The sequence below is a fragment of the Cornus florida genome, unplaced genomic scaffold (assembly GCF_030987335.1).
Source record: "Cornus florida cultivar Cherokee Brave unplaced genomic scaffold, ASM3098733v1 CherokeeBrave_3.0.0_Hap2_Chr09, whole genome shotgun sequence".
NCBI classification, from domain to species: domain Eukaryota; kingdom Viridiplantae; phylum Streptophyta; class Magnoliopsida; order Cornales; family Cornaceae; genus Cornus; species Cornus florida.
The window spans coordinates 71,146,380-71,165,587 of record NW_026775579.1 but is presented as its reverse complement, the minus strand read 5'-3'; positions in this window follow the sequence as shown (position 1 = coordinate 71,165,587).

The window sequence follows — 19,208 nt, the reverse complement described above, 5'->3', positions numbered from 1 at the left end:
CATTAGTTGTAGCAGTAGTTTTTATAAATGTAAATTTGACTAGAAAGGCTTCTTAAAACACAATCATATTTTGACCTTGTGAAACGACCTCTCGCATTAAAAAATCCATTTTCTAAACACATAGGAAGGGGCTCGTCAAATTTTGGTGCCGTTGCCGGGGATTAATGGTTTTGTTGGAATTAAACTAGCCAATAGTGTTCATTTGATTGCTTCTATTTTTATTTTATTTTTCATTGTATATTCGTTTCTCATTCTTGATATTATTTGTCAATTAGGTACTTGACTAGAAGGAAGACAATCTTTGGAACTTAAAGCAATCATTGGAGCTTAAAGCTAAAATTAAAATTTGAAGTTGCTTTAGGACTTTTGTGAGCAATTCTTGAAACTCTTGTATTTTACTTGTACACTTCTTTGTATGCTTATGATAGCCATTGTTGAAGCTCATTATATTGCCTAAATTTTTTTCTAAGCATCGGCCCGTGTGGAGGCCAATATTTTCTTGCATTTGGATTTTAATTGTGAATGGAGAAATTGTTTGATTTAAGTTTGGGGGGGAACTTCTTCCTTTCACCTTATGCTCCTCCATCATATTTTAATCCTTATGATATTGAGTCCAATTTATTTTAACATGCATCATCTTATTATGGACTTGATCACTCTTTTGATCTTCCTTATGACTATTACCCTCCCTTACCATTTTATGATGAACCAACTCCACCTTCTAGGTACTTACCCGGATTTGAAGAAAAAGTGTTAGCTTTACTTGATGTACATATTTTACAAACTCCACTTATTAATTATCATTCTCAAATGTTAGCCAAGTTAGAAGCTCAAGTTGAGCAAATTGTAAGTATTCTTTCTCGTCAAGAGGAGGAGGAAGAGGCAAATGAAAAAATGGCAAGAACTTCAATGTATATAGATGAGGATGATGAGAGGGAAGAGGAGGATGATACAAGTGAGCTAATGCCTAGCACTCTATCTTGTATAGAGGAGGAAGTGCCAAGTGAGTTAGTGGCTAATCCAATAGAGCACAACATGATTAATGAGGACTTTCCTTGTTTTGATCATGATTTTATCCTAGCCATTGCTACTTTAGAGAGTGAGGAGATCTTAACCACACTTGAGGAAAGAGAGAAGGAGGAGGAACTCGTAAAAGAGAGCTGTGGCGACCTTGTGGGCGGGTGTGTGTGAGCGTGTGCAGGGGGCACCAGTAGGCTACCACACTGGGCGAGCTACAGGTGCACAATCCCACATCGTCTGGGTGTGGATGGGGCAAGTGCTATATGTAGATTCAACACCCTTCTATGACACAACGCGTTTTAAAGCCGTGATGGCCGTGAACCCATCAGAACTCTATAGTTAAGCGTGCTTAACTTGGAGTAGTACCAGGATGGGTGACCCCCTGGGAAGTCTCTGGTCTGGGTGAGCCAAAAGGGGATAATATTGTGTCTGGCCAGGGTGAGGGTCGTTACAAAATGGTATCAGAGCCTGTACCCAGTCGGAAGTGTGAGTGTAGTGATGATGTGGACGGGTGTGAGTGGGCGAGTGTGTAGCACTGGTGAGCTACCACTCATAGCCGGGTGTGTGTGGGCGGATGGCATTCACCGGCAGCTACTGCGATGGTTGGTTAGTGTGGTTGGGCAGGTAGCCCAGATTTGTTAATTTTTTAGTGGGTGGGCGGGTGACGCATCGACTAGCTACCACAACGGTTACGGAGTGTGTGGGCGGGTGACTAACACTGTCAGCTACCACAACGTCCTCCATATCATTATATTTCACATCGCCTGGGGTAAGGATTTGGATTTTGGTTTTATGGTTGTTGGTATTTTCGGGTTTACAGACTGTTGGATCTGAATTTCGAGGACGAAATTCTTTTTAAGTGGTGGAGATTGTGATAACTCGATTTTATTTATTTATTTATTATTTTATGATTTTTAGATTGTCTAAATTAATTATTTATTTGTTAAAGTTAGTGGGTTTTGAAATTTAATTTAGCTTTGTAATATAACATATACATATATATATATATATATATATATATATATATATATATATTATAAGGAAGTGGGCAGCAGCGAAATGGAAGAGAAAATGAGATTTGTAGTTGGTCTGGCGCGGGTCCCACGTTTAAAGATATTAATGGGTTTTGAATTTTTATTTAATTTTGTTATATTATATATATTCATATATGTTTTAATAGATGGAGTTATATTATGTATATATATATGTATATATATATATCTATAGTAAGTTGGAAAGTGGAAAGGGAGCACTTGACCGTAATGATGAGAGAAAAAGAAAGATTGAAATTGTGATTTTTGTGGGTCCCATAACATTTGATTTGGTTTGTTTTTATTACATATATATATATATTGTATCTTGTTTTGGAAAAAAATGAGATAAGGATGGGTAAGATGGACGACTGAGAAGAAAAGAAAGGAGGAGCAGGTTGGTCACGTGGGCTGAATTGGTGTGATTGTTAAGTAATGCCAGGTTGAGATAAGAAAGAGAATGTGGTGGAAATTAGAGATAAGGAGGAAAGGTGAGAAGAGAGAGAAAATTGTAATAATTGAGGTGGTGATGTGTGTACTTGCGGGGCCCACTGAAGATTTGTTTTTGGGCCAAAAGTTTCTTGGCTTGGCTTTTTGCACGTGGTCTTTGGCTATGTTGGTGACTGATTTGGTTGCTTGTAAAGTAATGTATATAAAGTAAGTGATATATAAGAGAAAAGTAATGATAAGATTTTAACAGACCACTTTTTGACTTGGGCTTGATTTTTGTTTGGCCAAAAGTTTGGGCTTCACGTGTGTTCTGATGGAGTGTAGTAGTGGGGTTCACGTGGGTTGTTCGGTGGATTGCCTATATATTGGGTATTTGTGCATTTGATAATTATGCAAAGAACAAAAGAGCGATAAAGAAAAAGAGCAGAGAGAGAGTTTGAGAAAATTAAAGACAGTGAGTGAGTCGAGAGTTGAAAAGAAGGCCGGAGCTTGGAGCTTTGATGATTTAGTGAGGAAATTCTTTTTTAGAGTAGGGTTCTCTATACCTTGAATGGCATGGGGAGGTTTTGCTTTAATGTTTTTATTAAATGTTTTTAATTAAATGCATATGTATTAAATGTATATGTTTATGTTGTGAAGCTGTTTTATTAAACCTCCATGGAATTCTTGTTATGGTTTTTCCTACTGGTACTTTTTGTCTCACCACCCTCCAGTTTCAGGTACCGAAGATGGACGAGAATTGCTAGATTCGGGCTTAGGTTGAAGAGTTGGCGTGGAAGGAATTTATTTTTTTTATTTGGAGATTTTTTTTTTTTTTTTTTTTTTGTGTATTTGAGGAAACTGACTTTGTATAAAAGAGGGCATTTTTTTGTGATCCTGGGTGTATTTTGATGTATCTGATCTTATATAAATCGAGGATTTTATTAGAATTATCGGGGCGTTACAAATGGTATCAGAGTCTGACCCAGTCGGAAGTGTGGCCAACGAGGACGTTGGGCCCCAAAGGGGGGGTGATTGTGGCGACCTTGTGGGCGGGTGTGTGTGAGCGTGTGCAGGGGGCACCAGTAGGTTACCACACTGGGCGAGCTACAGGTGCACAATCCCACATCATCTGGGTGTGGATGGGGCAAGTGCTATATGTAGATTCAACACCCTTCTATAACACAACGCGTTTTAAAGCCGTGATGGCCGTGAATCCATCAGAACTCTGTAGTTAAGCGTGCTTAACTTGGAGTAGTACCAGGATGGGTGACCCCCTGGGAAGTCTCTGGTCTGGGTGAGCCAAAAGCGGACAATATTGTGTCTGGCCAGGGTGAGGGTCGTTACAAGAGCCTTCCTTCTATTATCTCTAATGACCCTCTTGAGACATGCCTTTTTAAAATGTATAAAAATTGTGGTTTTAACCTTGAAAGCTCTAAAAATAAAATAAACTCTCTAATGGACTCCTTAGCTAACTTGGAAGGTGAGGAGATGGTGATTTTTGAGGAAGAGAAGATGGATGAAGGGAAGGTGTTTCTTGATATTCCAAACGAGTCTCTGAAAGACATTGACTTACCAATTCACAAAGGAAGTGATTTTTCGAACACACTTCAAGAGCACAAAAATGAGGCAAGGCCGCTCATTATTGATTTCATTTTTAAGACCGTGGATGAAAGGAACAATATCATCTCTTTCATTTCTTTTCCAGTCATTTTTTTGGAGGATAATTTCATTGTTGTAAGTGAGGCATTAAATGAGAAAATGGAAAAGAGGGTCAATAAGGATGTTTCATATCCGGTTTTTGATTCGTTCAACTAGTGAGTCGACCCAACGTCTTGCTAGAGACGTTAAACACTAGTATTCGTAGAGTTTCAAAACTTTATTCCTCCCTCATTTCTTTTTATTTTTTTGTTCTTGTGTACATTCTTCCATCTATTTTTCAATTTCTATTCTTGTTACCATCATTGGGCCCTAGCATTTGATTTTCTGCACTTTCATCTCAAAATTAGGCATTTGGTGCCAGTTTGATCGATCACAAGTGTCCATTCGATCGATCGAACCTCTCTGCAGAAATCAGCTCTCTGTGTATCATGCGAACTTTATTACAGATCGATCCAATTATTTCTCGATCGATCCAGTTATCCCTTCGATCGATCTCAGTTCTAGACTTAGAAATTTTTTGAATCTTTGCATATTTCAGATCTCTGTGTATCGTTCAAAATTGTCTGCAGGTTTTCACATCTTGGATCGATCGAGTTTCGATCGATCACCCTTAGATCGATCACAGCTTTGCCCCTATGACTTTTTTTTCTTTCTTTTATTTTATTTTTCATTTTCTTTTATTTTATTTAGTTACTTTTCTCTGTTGAAAAAACAAAAAATTAAAAAATATATATAAATAATTCTCTCTTTGCATTATTTATTTCATTGCATCTTTACTTCTTTCATTTTTATTTACTTGCCTTTTTATTTTTGTTTACGTACATACTTATTTTGTCTAAAAAAAAAATTAAAAAAATAAAAAAACACAAAAAAAAAAAAATTTCAAAGTAGCATTCTTTCTTACTAGAGACGTTAAACTTAGCACCCACATGACACATTGTGTCTTTTATCTCTTGTATCATACATGTTCATGTTCATTCTTATTTCTTTATTTTTCTTGCATTTTGTTTCATTATACATACTTTCATAAAAAAAATAATAAAAAAATTTTGCATTCTTTATTTCATTGCATTTTTATTTTTTATTTTTTGCATTTTATTGTTTGTCTGTACATTCTAGTTATGTCATAAAAAAAAAAAAATGAAAAAAAAAAAGTTTTAATTTTAAATTTAATTTTTTTTTATTCTTGCATCCTTTCTTACTTTTTGTTTTTCATTTCTTACATTGTACATATTCTTTATTTTTCTTTTTATATTTTGTTCATGCATTTTATTTTTTGTTTTTCTTTCATTTTGTCTATACTTGCTTTCATTAAATGAAAAATACAAAAACAATTGTTTCACCGTTGTGCACTTATGTGTAGTCATGCAAATTTCCTTATTTTATCTTGGGCTTGATTTCATATCTCTCTTTTATCTTGTGTTTTATTGCCTTAGAATGTACGATTTGATTATTCTTATCCCATTTGATATTTGATGTGAGTTTGCTAGTGTGATTATTCAAATAGGTTGCTGATTCCAAGTTTGGGGGAGATCCTTTTCATATTGGACCATTACCGGGCTTTATGCTTTCGCCACCACGGTATACTTTTTCCATCTTTTCCATTGTTTTCATTGAACATTGAGGACAATGTGCGGTTTAAGTTTGGGAGTAAGATGACTTTGTTACATTCTACTTAACTTTGAGACTTAATTGCATGATTGAGATTTGGGATCCATGTTAGCGATGATTTTGATCTTTTGAGGACTATATTGCTTAAAATTTAAAAATTATTTGATTTGAGAGTCCAATACTCCTTGTATGCCTTGTGGATGCCATTTAGGAGTAAATTTTTCAAATGATTGATATTTTGCTTGCATTTGTGGTCCACATCACCTTGATTTTGTGATTATTTTGAGATTCATTCTAGGATTCTACACTAGCACAAACCTATACTAGCATTCATTTGTGGGGTACATGTTTTTGTTGATTATTGAATTAGTTATATCCCAATTAAGCTAGTAGTGCATTGAAAGCTTTCATTCTTGATAAAGGTGGATAACAATCCCTTTTCATTGAGTAGCTGGGATTCTAGCCTCATCAAGCACTGAATTTCTCTCGCCGAAAGGTGGAGGGCCCAAACTCTAGGTTAATAATTGAATTTTAAAATATATAAAAAAAAAGAGAGAAAAAAAGAAAAGAAAAGTTACAAAAGTAATAAAAAAGTGAGGACTTCTCTCAAAAGGTGAAAAGTAGGAAATGATTAGATAGAGGTTGTTTTGATTTGTAGCCTAGTTGATTTGAGCTTGTAAGTCCTTAGGGGTGTTTTAACACTTAATGCCCTAAAGCCGTCTGGTTTAGAAGTCATTGACCTAACGTTCGACCTCATGGATCGCTAGAAAGCTTAATAAATTAACACATTGCACCATGCTTCCATCTTTGATCCTCTAGGATAGTTTAAAAAAAATAATAGATTAACACATTACACATTGCATCATACTTCCATCTTTGATCTCTACACTAGTTTTTCTATATTAATTGCATGTCTATGTATGGTTGATTGAGAATCTAGTGATGGCTAGACATGATTTTTATTAGATGGGTTTGCCAATTAATTTGATGGATTATTCTTATGCTTGATGGGTTGTTCTACAATTTAATTCATGCTTATAGGTAGGTAAACAATCTTTACTTGATTTGATATTCCATGACTTATTATTACAAATTCCATGATTCTCTCGATTGATGTGTGCTACAATTGTGATTAGTTTGATGGGTCATGCTTAGAATTGATGGGTTATTCTACACTTAGTTTATTTATTGATTAGGTAGACGAATCATACATGAATTTGATGGTCCATGCTTAATATTGCAATTGGTAGTCGCATTTTATTCATAAGAATGTTTTTCCTAAATTAGTTAAAAGTGTGTGGTTGGGTGAACAAGCTTGGTGGCAATTCCAATAGACCCCAAGACCTCACTTCTCATCTCTTAAATCCCTATCTCAACTTAGTTTTATTTTACTTGCATTTTAATTAATTGTTTTCTAGAATAATCGACCAATCTCTCCTTGCAATCAATTAATACAATAGAGTCAAAGTTAAATTCTAACACGTATAATCTCTGTGGACGATCCCTATTCGCTATATTTCATTAGTTGTAGTAGTGGTTTTTATAAATGTAAATTTGACTAGAAAGGCTTCTTAAACCACAATCATATTTTGACCTTGCGAAGCGACCTCTCGCATTAAAAAGTCCGTTTTCTAAACACATAGGAAACGGCTCGTCATTGGGTTTGATTGTGAAGACTGGCTTTCCACTTTAAAAGAGCCTCTCTTTCCTTTTCTCTAATTGGAGCTGCAGAATAAGAAGAACAAACAGAATCACAAGCAGTGAAATAGGAAAAAGAAAGCAACACTGCAAGGATGATGTTGATGGAAATTAACAAAATTTGGAGAAATTGATGGTGCAATTGCGGATTTGTTACTAGAAATTTCATTGCGGATTTGTTACTATGAGTATGAGCTACAAGAGGGCAATGGTTGGGTGGAGCATGGAGAGGTAATCAATTTATAGATTGATTGGGCTGACCCACTGTCTGGGAAATATATTTGCTTAGATGGGTTTGAAAAGTCTCAATTTTGGATCTTTGTTTATGAAACCTGAGTTCAGTCACTGATCACTATCGAAGGGAAATATCTTTGACACCCACTTGGGCATATATATTTTTCTAATAAATAAGCATTTTTTTTATTAGAATTTTTCTAATAAAATTAAATTTCACACAATGAAAGAGTTCCTTACAGGTTGAGAAATGCATGTTTTTTTTCTGTATTTTCACTAATATGGGGAAACAGAGAGTTGGAAATATTTTAAATAAATTTTTGTACAACATTCTAATTTTTTGTTCTGAGAAAATAAAATTCAAGAAAACTGAAACAAACAAGTCCTTTTTTTTCTAAAATCTTTCCCTCATGTCAAGCCTAGTCGGAAGTATTATTTAATCAACTAAATACAATCTTTGACAAACTCTTGGTAGATTTTATTTTAAATAAATATTTACACATTGAAATATTTAATATGACAAATAAAAAATATTTCTATTAACTTTAGAGTTACAAATCCTTAAATAAAATTGATGTAGGACAAGTTTTAGTAGGTTTTATATTATTTTTTGTTTTAGGAAGTTTAATTTTAGGTTTTTAATTTCCTTCTACAATTAGTTTCTTTATATTTTTTTTGTTTTGTTTTCTTGTATTTTTATTTTCCTTTAGGAATTAGTTTCCTTTAAAGTTTTAGAGTTTTATTTTATTATAAAATACATGTACTGCGATAGCAGAGAAATTCATTCAATCAATTTTTTCAATAGTATTAAAGAATTTTTTAAGAATTTCTTCTATCTTGTGGATTCAAACTACCTATCTTGTTGATTCAAGATACCCTTCGTGCATTTATCACTTCCGCTTAGGTGAAAGAAAAAAAAAATCTATTTGACGGATCATAATGGAAGGCAAAAATTACTCATTTTCAAATTCATCTATAATCATATTAGAATACATTCAATTCTGTCCACGGAGCAGACTGTAACCATGTCAGGACGTGTTAAATTAACATCCATGCCTTTAGAAAGATTTGATAAATTGGAAAATCAATATCTTGGAAACATCTTTTTTATTTATATGATTTTATAATACGGTTTAGCCAATAAGCCTGTTACTAAGCAATTGCCTTGAATTGTTGTCTCCTAAGGACAGAAGCTAGTTGATTAAGTGTTTCATACATGTTGACGGACTTTTAGTGATGGTGATGCTGTAGGTGTGGACTAAGTTACATCACAAGTGAACGGTCAACACCATTTCTAAAATTCTAACCTCTCTATTACTCATCCAAATTAATTTTCCCGAACAACACTTACCTACTCACCGATTTTTTTATTAACCATTGATATGGTCCAATCACAAATGCACATAGAGTTTGGAATTGTAAAATCAAGAAAGTGTAATAAGTAAGTAAATTGGAGAGGATGATTAAATTTTATTTCAAAAAAAGTTGTTGCCTTTATTTATCATTTTCTTGATTTTGTAATTAAGGTCTATTTGTGTATTTGTGATTGGACCACATCAATAGTTAGTAGGAATGACCTACTTTTTTTGAAATAAAATTTAATCACCCTTTTGATTTCTTTACTTATCACTTTCTTGATTTTGCAATTACGAATTATGTACATTTGTAATTGAATCACATTAGCAGTATTACTCACTGATGAGTAGGCAAGTTTTGTCCAATTTTTCCCACCTCATCCATCATCTCCTTTATAACACCGGAATGTCTCCTATTCAGGAATCTAGATCACCTTCTGTGTTAACGTGTTATGTATCACTTATAGAATGCAATTAGTACCACAAGCTGACTGACTTTTAATGATGCCATGTGGAATAAGTCAACAGGACAGCACAATTTCTAACCTTTCAATTACTCTTTAATTTGTCCTGAGAAAACTATATGGCTCAAAATCTTAGACAACTTTAGGTTTTCCGGTCTTATATGGAAATGTATATGACTGATGGGTAAATTTGTCCCTGCCCATTTAATTATCCACATCTCATACTCGTCCCTTATTGGTGACAAGTTTAATAATTACAAATCAGAAAATGTAATGTTACCGATTTTTTCTATTTTTTAATTTTTGGAATTTATTCAATTTTTCTGGATTATTTTAAGCCTGCCTCATTTTGCGAGCCATGCGGGCCCCAAGGGGTGTTTTGGTCATTCTTTTGAGCCGAGGGTTTTAGAAGTTTATTTTTAATCATTTTAAGTCAATTAGAAGTGATGGTGTTATTTTTAGAATTTCTCGAGGTCGGGACGATTTCCGGACTTTGGAACTTCTCCCAGTTTTGTCATTTTAAGAAAGGGGCATAATGGACTTTTCTCATATATATGTATACATCTATATCAATATATTAGAGGTAGATATTTGTGGGATGTGGATGGTATTGTGTATAAAGTTTAAGGGCAAGATGGTAAAATGACCAAAAGTACATTCCACTCGAAACTTGACAAGTGGCACACCTAGAACAATGGAATTATTGCAAAAAAAATCAATCCAACTCCTCTTCCTCTTCATTTGGCTGAGAACCCCCTTCTCTCTCTCTAGTTTTCCTTTTTCCTCTATCTATATATCTATACATCTATATACACAATAGCCTCCATTAATTCAAGCCTTGATTTGAGGTGTTTAAAATGAGGTTTTGGAGGTGACCAAGAAGGGAAGTTGGAGAGCTTGGAGAGATCTTCCATTTAGCACACATATTGCTAGGGTTTGGAGAATTTCAAAGCTAGGGCTTGCTAAGGCCTTGTTTGGTTTACTATCTTGAGGTAGGGGAAGTCTAAATTACAAATTCCTATGATTTTAGTGAGTTCTATGTATTTTCTTACATGAATCTCTTGATATTGTGAAGCATGCTTAGATGTAAATTTTTGGTTGTGATGTTAAGTATGAGATAGTTTTGATCTAATTACTTGAGTTGATAATATGATGATTTTTCTTGTATTTGTGCCAAGCATGCTAATTTTCTATGATGAAATGTGAAAGTATGATTTGTATTGTTGACTTCATGTTTTGGATGTTATAATAAGATGATTATGATGTATATCATGAGTTGTACATTGATAATGGTTGTATGACATGCATACTCTTGGCATAGGGGTGAGTTGAGAGGAAGAAGGTTGATGTGGGAAAGAAGGTTAGAAAATGAGAGGGTGGTTTGTGTGGTAAGTCAAGGTGATAGTTATGAAGGTTTTAGTGAGGTTGGGTTGGAAAGGAAGAAAGGAAGAAATGAGCATTTACATTTCATGTGTAATGGAATGGGTTGTAAATTGTGAAATTCATGTATGTTGAAATGATTTATAATCCCATGATCCCTTTTCTTTGATTCCCTTTCTTTGGTTGTGGTTCACGAGATTTGTAGGAAAGTATTTTAGGCTTTCTCTACTGAGCTGTTGAGCTCACCATATTATTATTAACATTTTTCAGGAATTCGGAGGTGAGCCGGTGAATGATATGCATCCGTGGGCATTGATCTAGATAGGAATACATTTCATTTTAATTGTATTAAAGTTATGTAATTTTGGCCATGGAGGCCTCATTTCTTGTATTTAATTCTTTGGAAATTGTATAAAACGAGACTTGTAAAATTCGATCTCTAAATGATGTATTTGACTCGTATACAGTTTAATTGAAGGCATGGGAGTTTAATTATGTTTTTACACTGTCAATTTCATGATCCGAGACAGGATTAGACCTTAAATAAGGTCACCAAGGGAACAAAAGGGGTGCCTATAGGCACTAGAGTCAGATTTTAAGGTTTCTGGAGCATTTTCAAGATTCTAGCCATCTTGAACCATTTCAGCCCTATTGAACCGATTCAAGGGGTGCACATGGTTCTCGAGTGGGCATACTGCCCATCTTGAACTGGTTCAAGTCCTCCAGTATACACAAATTGTCTTATCAGCTTATCAGCTTTGATCACCTAACTTTAGACGGTCATAACTTCTTCGGTCCAAACCCAAATAGGGTCATTCTTGAGCCTATTTCAAGAATTTTGAGTTAGCTTTCCAATGAGACCAACCCCATCTCCAAATTCCACTCATGTTGAGAGTTATGGTTGTTTTAGTGGAACAATATCAGAATTTGCCTTGAACCGTTAAGAGCATTTTTAGGAATTCATATCCGGTGACCGTAGAACCTCACTGAGCATCATGGAATGACTAGAATAGTTGTTTTAAATCTCATTATACTAGTTTAAGGATGGATTATCCTTTCATATTGTAAAAAGACCATTTTACCCCCATTATGTCCTCGGGTTCGGGTTCGGGCCACATGAAGAGGGATTATCCACAGAGGAAATGAGATATTACTGTGATTGATTCTTGTATAACGGGGGGTACCTGTGAGATTAGGCAGTTGCCTATGAATAGTTGTGCTGGATGTAACGGGGGCTACCTGTGAGTTTTGTAATGGGGGTTACTTGTGACTGTGTTGTAACGGGGGATACCTGTAAGTCATGTCAGTTGTAATGGGGGATACCTGTGAGCCAGTTTGTGTTGTAACAGGGGATACCTATTGTGACGACCCTGGTTTTTAGGCCAGCGTGTCCTGTGATGAACCGAAGGTTGACCCGATAACGGATCCGAATGCGGAAGCGAAAATAGGAAATAAGACTCTAAGAAGTCAAAGTGACCTTTCATGAGGTCGTGGAACTCAATAAGAACTAATGCGGGAACGAATGATCAGAAAAAGACCGAACAGGCCCCCAAGGGCAAAATGGTCATTTATGAAAATATAAAATTGGGTGCTGCTGAGCACACCACTAGAAAGACAACAAAAATTTAATCAAATTAGACCCAAGAATCACTTGATTCGGAGTCCGGATGAAGAAGATATGAAACTCCAAAGTTTCATAAAAATCACATTTTTGGGTTTGAAATCAATGCAGCAAGGGTACTTCGCAAGGGGTAAAAAGGTATTTTTAGATAAAAATGGATACAACTAAGCATACCGTTAGATAGACTGGGAAAAATTAATGAATCTAGACTTAAGAATCACTTGATTCGGAGTCCGGACGAAGAAGATATGAAACATTAAAGTTTCATAAAAACCAACTTTTGGGTTTAAAATCAGTGCGGCAAGGGTACTTTACAAGGGGTAAAATGGTCTTTTTAGATATAATTTGATGCAACCGTGCATACTGTTATATAGACCACCAAAAACTAATAAACTTGACTCAAAAATCACTTGATTTGGAGTCCGGATGATGAAGATATGAAGCCTCAAAGTTTCAAAAAATTAAACTTTCTAAGTTTCAAGTATGAGCAGGGCCTACACACATTTTCCGAATTCAAATGGGATTTTGAGGGCTTAAATGACATTTTTTGGCAAAAAGTTGTGAACAAACCCCCCCCCCCTCCCCCCCAAAATCATGTTTTCTACATGACCATATCAAGAGAAGATTTTATTTTACAAGTGAAATACCCAAAATCCCCCTTAGATCAGCACTTTTTCCGGAAAAAACCTGGAACGACCAGATTTTCCAGATCTGTGAGTTGTTTTCGGCATCAAGATAATTTTTTTTTGTAAAAACACGAAGAAGAAACCCCCCCTAAAATCACGTTTTCTACCCAGCATATGAACAAAAACGAAAAAGAAATACTATGAAGTACCCAGAATGCCCCTAGATTAGGAAAGGGCAAGAAGTTATAAAAAAAGCTGTTATAGCATAGGAAAAAAACCGAACTTTGCATAGGATTTTCGGTACCAAGACGATATTTTCTGGAAAAACACGAAGAAGAAAACCCCCCTCAAATCACGTTTTCTAAGTGACCATGTCAAGAACGGAATTTATTTCCCAAAGGAAAACCCCAAAGTGTCCTAAAATCAGATTATGCAACAAAACTTCAAAATGAGTTCATAGGAAGCTCAAAACACAAACGATAAGGTTTTGCACGGAAACGACCATGCACGCAAATGTAACTTACCTATTTGGACGTGCTACAATGGTCCACGACTTAAAAATACCACCGATACAAAATCCGACCCCCTAACGGGCAAAAAGGCAAAAATGGAACTTGGAATGAAAACTCGGAATCCAAAAATGTAAAATGGAGTCAAATGACCATTTGGCCTTTGGCCACACTTCATACAAGATTAATAAGACCCTATGAAAGAATGAGAATAGAATTCCCACACCCGATGCAACCATGGAGAAGCATTGACTTGCGATTTTTTAAGGTTTTCATAACATTTCATGAAGTTAAAAAGTTGCACAGAATACAATATACATGTCATTGGCCTCCGGTCTCATCTCATACATATCAAATACATCGAAAGGAGTGTACTTAAGTACACATTACATACATGGAATCAAATATACATATTTTGACATATAAGTCTACAAAATGACATTTCATGCTAACATTTGCATGAAATGGAAACTTGAAAGCTACACGACATCCAAGGAATACTAGGCTTCACGAACCAAGTCTTCATACCTGAAATACGCCCCAGTATCGTAGGGGTGAGTAACATAAAGCTACTCGTAAGAGATGAGCATGCATCGACCTAACATTTTACAAATTTATCACCTTAAGGTGAAACATGCTAAAGGGGTTCATGCCACCTAACGTCTATATCAAAATGAGACTCAGGGAGCATCCTAAGCTATCTTAGAGTGTTTCTAGCATAAATCACATCATCTATGCCATTTAAACAATATGGAAGCACGTTATACAAAGCAACAAGATATAGGTTCTTAAATGTATTAACTTGCAATCTCGAATATAGAAACAACTAAAGTGATCATGTCACCTAACGTTTATGTTCTAAGTAAGTCTAAGGAATCAACCTAGGCCATGCTGAACAATCAAAACGTAAATTACAACTTCAATGCAGTCTAATCATATAAAAGCATATTATACAAGGCAACAAAATACAATTTCTTAAAGCTATCAGCTTGGAATCTAAAGCACGAAAACAACAGAAGTGGGTCATGCCACCTAACGTCTATGTTATAAATGAATCAATAGGATCAATCCTAAGCTTTATTAGAACGTCAAAACACGATTTTCAATATCCATGCAATTGAACCAACATTAGAACTTCCAATACAACGCATAAAGCACAATTTCGCAAAGTTAACATCCTGTAACTTAAAATGGAATGACAAATAAGAAACAATAAGTTACAACATCATCTAGTTATCAACTTGAAAATGAAATGCGAAATCAAACAAAGTGGATACTCGGACGTCACGCCGGATCAGACCGACAACATAGTTAGTTTAGGAATGCATATATCAATAGGAATATGCAAGATAATCAACTATCTACCAAGCACAACCAAATTTGGAAACCTATACAATACATGCTCTAAGTCCACAACTAATATAATGTGATGAATGTCGAATCTTCAGTGTATGATTCGTTACACGCTATGCATGAATGATGTTAAATAGGAAATGTGCAAATCATTACACAAGGCAACAATATATTCAATAAGGAAAATATATTCTCATGAGTATAAACATAGCAACTATGTTATCCAATGCTCAAAACATAACCAAATGAATATACAACAAGTCCATGTCCAGGATTTTGATATAGAAACGACTTTCAAACACAATTAAATCCATGGCTCAATTCGATAGAATTTAATTAAATAAAAATAATTAAATTCCTTAAATTCTAATTCAATTCCAAATAACCTCAAATTAATACATATTAAAGAACATAGCATGGTCATCACCTACATCCATTCTAAAACTCAATTAGGTTATTGGAACAACAAAGTAGAACACTAAGTAAATCATGCTAATTTAATTACCAAGGTTCTAAAGCAACTTCAAATGGTCCACAATTAATATATACTAGTAAACAAGTCATGGCCAATACAAATATCAAGTTAAAATCTTAATTAAGCTAATGGGACCAAAAAATAGATTTTGATTAATTTTTTTAATTAAAATCTCTAGATTTTCAAACTTAACCAAATGCTCTCAATTTAACATATCTTAGAGAACATGCCAAGGACTAATGTAATATCACATTACAAGCTTATTTCATGCAAGTTACACCTATATAAATTAAACTTTCACTAAAGTTAAATATAAAATAAAGGTTGCAATTCTCATCCAATTAATCCCAATTTAATATATGTGAACAATCACACCAAAGCTTAATTTTCTAGCATGCCATAATTCAATTCCAAGTTGTATATCACTATGAGGATTAAATCTTAAACAAGGAAATTAATTAAATGAAAGGTTTCAAAACCTCACCGACTATTCTAAATCAAATATATGTGAAGCTATATGGCATGTAGATCAAGAATATCAAGTCGGAATTCAAATGGAGTGAATAGTGCACTCGGGGCAAATTAATTAATCAAATTAATTTAAAATTACTAATTTTCAAAACACCTCAAATCACTTTCAAATTCAACTATGTTGGAGAGCATGTTAAGGCCTAATTTAATATGCTAACACATATTGATTTTGAGCTAGTTAAGGCCACATGATTTAATATTTTATTCAAGATAAATATTAAATAAAATCTTTATTACTTGTTTAAATTCTCTCAATTTAATATATGTCAATGACCATATTATAGAGTATTATATTACTATGCTACATGTTTAAAACAAGTCATAAGTAACCGGGAAAATCAAATCCAATACAAGAAAATTAAATAATAAAATCTCTAAATTTCATATTTAAGCATGCAATCAAGTTGTATAAGCATCAATAGCATGTTATATAACAAGAATTAAACCTATAACACCTCATACCTCAATTTGAGATAAAAATCCCAAATCCCCACCGAATTGAAACGGCTCCGAATCCGACGAAACTCCTAGGTTTTGTCGAGGACAACACGATCTATATGAATCCCCAAGAAGCCCCATGAGAATCCAAACTTGACCTCAATTCTGAACTCGAAATTTGGTCAGAAATGGTTTCTAATAAGGGGTAATGGTATAGCACGACGAGGCGAACAACAAATGCTAAGGCCAAAAGATTTCTACCAAGGAAATCAAGTGGAGGAGAAGAACGAGTGAAGGAAGCCCCTTGGGCTCCCATGGCTGCCAGCCAAGAGGAGGAACAAGGTTTGAAAATCTGATTTTAAAAATTAAGGCAACCTATTTATAGAAATCTCAAAAAGTGCCCCGAAAGGGCTCCGCCGGGTCCGGAAAAGTGGATTTTGAGCAAACGTGCTTAAACGGCAAAACTCCATGAACAAAAAAGATTTAAAATAAGAAAATATGAACAACCGAAGAAACGGCGTAAAAAATCGAGTCCTGAGCAGAAAGTTATGCCCCGAACAAGTTCGACGACAACCGGGTCCAGAAACTCTGAAACTGGAGAAAAACGACCAGAATGGAATTCTAAGAGTCTATGACTCGACAAAATGTGAAAATGAATCCCGTACAAGGATCCAGACTCCAGACGAGATATTTTGCAATAACTTTTGTTAATTGCACAATGACTCCTACAAAAAGGGTTAACTGCGAAACTGCCCCAGAATGAAAATATCTCTTAGATACCCCTGAAATAAAATATCTTTAAAAGATATTTATGAAAAACACCCCAAGAAATAAAAAAGATTCTAAAGAATTGTGCATCCATGCCCCTATGGGCACCGAGAGCAACTAGAGTACTTTCTTGCAAAAGTAAATATACGTATTTCGAGGAAACCACTCAAGATGAAGGCATGTGAAGTCAAGAACCAACTCTAAGCACGAAAAGTGATGTTGTGCCAAAAACTGACAAACGGAGATAAGACGAAATAGGGAAAATGACAGAATAGGGAAAAGACGAAATAACACATAGTGTCTAAAAACGAAAAATGCGAAAATGACTCTTTCCTCAAAGGAAGTTGTCAATTCACATGAAAGAGTCTCAGAAACCAATTCCGAGCACTTGAGATGACACCAAGCGACATGAAATAGAGCTTAGAAAAGAAAATTAAACGGAAAAAATTCATTTGTAAAATTTCAGGAAAAAAGAAAGGAAGGCAAATGACCGGGTCGTTACACCTATGAGTCATGTCATGTTGTAATGGGGGCTACCTTTGAGTCATGTCGTGTTGTAATGGGGGACACATGTGAGTCGTGATGCATTGTTGTCTGTGAGTCGTGTTGCACGGTAGTTTGTCAGTTGTGTTGTATAGTTACCTAGGAGTCATGTTGCATTATCATATGTGCGTCTTGTCATGTTATTGTTAGTGCATCGTGTCGTGTTATAACGGGGACTACCTGTGATTTGTGTCGTGTCGTAACGGGGGATACTTGTGAGTCTGGTAAAGTAATGGGGGTTACCTGTGACTGTGTAGCGGGGGATACCTGCGAGTTCTGTAGCGGGGGATGTAATACCCCTAATTTTAAAAAGGGTAGTCTTGGTATTTAATTAATGGTTTAATTGCATTTTTAATTGTTTAATTGTTTATTTGTCTGTTTATGTGAATTAATTGATGAATTGTTTTATTTAAATGAATTATTTTATTTAATTGTATTTATTTGAATTACTTAAAATAATTGTTTTAAGTTTTTTTAAATGCGTTAATTAGATTATTATTAGTGTTTTGCGTTTTGGCATCGTAGGTTAGCTGCCTTATGATTAGTATGGTATTAAAAAATTAGGTTTTCTATTACGTCTATATATATTCTCATATTATGTCTGTCTAGGGTTTATGATTTCAATTTAGTTTCACGCACAGAGAGTTGTGAGAGGCAGAGATAAACAGAGAGTGAAATGTGATAGATAAACAGAGGGGTTTAAGGAGGACGGGACAGATTGCTTCTAGGTTGAACCAAGAGCAATGGAGGTGTCAAATGGCATTTTAGGAGGTGGTCGGAAAATTCAGAGACGGAGGTTTAAGGTCTTGAACGGAAACCTAAAGGCAAGTTTTATCCTAACTCCTTCCCTTAAATCTGTGTTCTGTGCATGCCTAGGTAGACTCCAGGGGTTTAATTAATGCTAAAACATATCTGTGATGCATGTTTAAACTATAATTAGCTTCGTTGAATTAAACTAATTTGAGAATTCTTAAAGCTTTTAGTTGTATCCTGCTATATTTGATTTTAAGCCTTGTTTAGTTGAGATCGTTGATGCATGTCGATGTCTTATAAATAATCTGGGACACTGAATGAACACTAGAACAAGTATTTAAAATATTACAGAGGCCCTGGGTATCGCCGGAGGTGAGGAAGACGAAGCAAAAACACATAACGGCTTTAGGGAGTGGAGGGCCTGCTCTTACCCAGAATTGTGTGTAACAGTTTTTAGGCTGTGTTTGGACTGTACAGGGTATTTTTACTTCGTTTAAATAGCTTTAAGTGATGTATGGGATTGCTATAGACCTATAACATTATGGGGAAACATTAGTTCATAATTCGACTAAAGTATGGGGCAAGATGAATTTAAGGAAAAACCTGTAGATTGCACACTGTTTGGTTAATTAAATTACTTGCCGGAACTTGGAGCTTCTGTTATATATAATTTAATACTGTTTAATCATATTTAAACAGAGTTATAA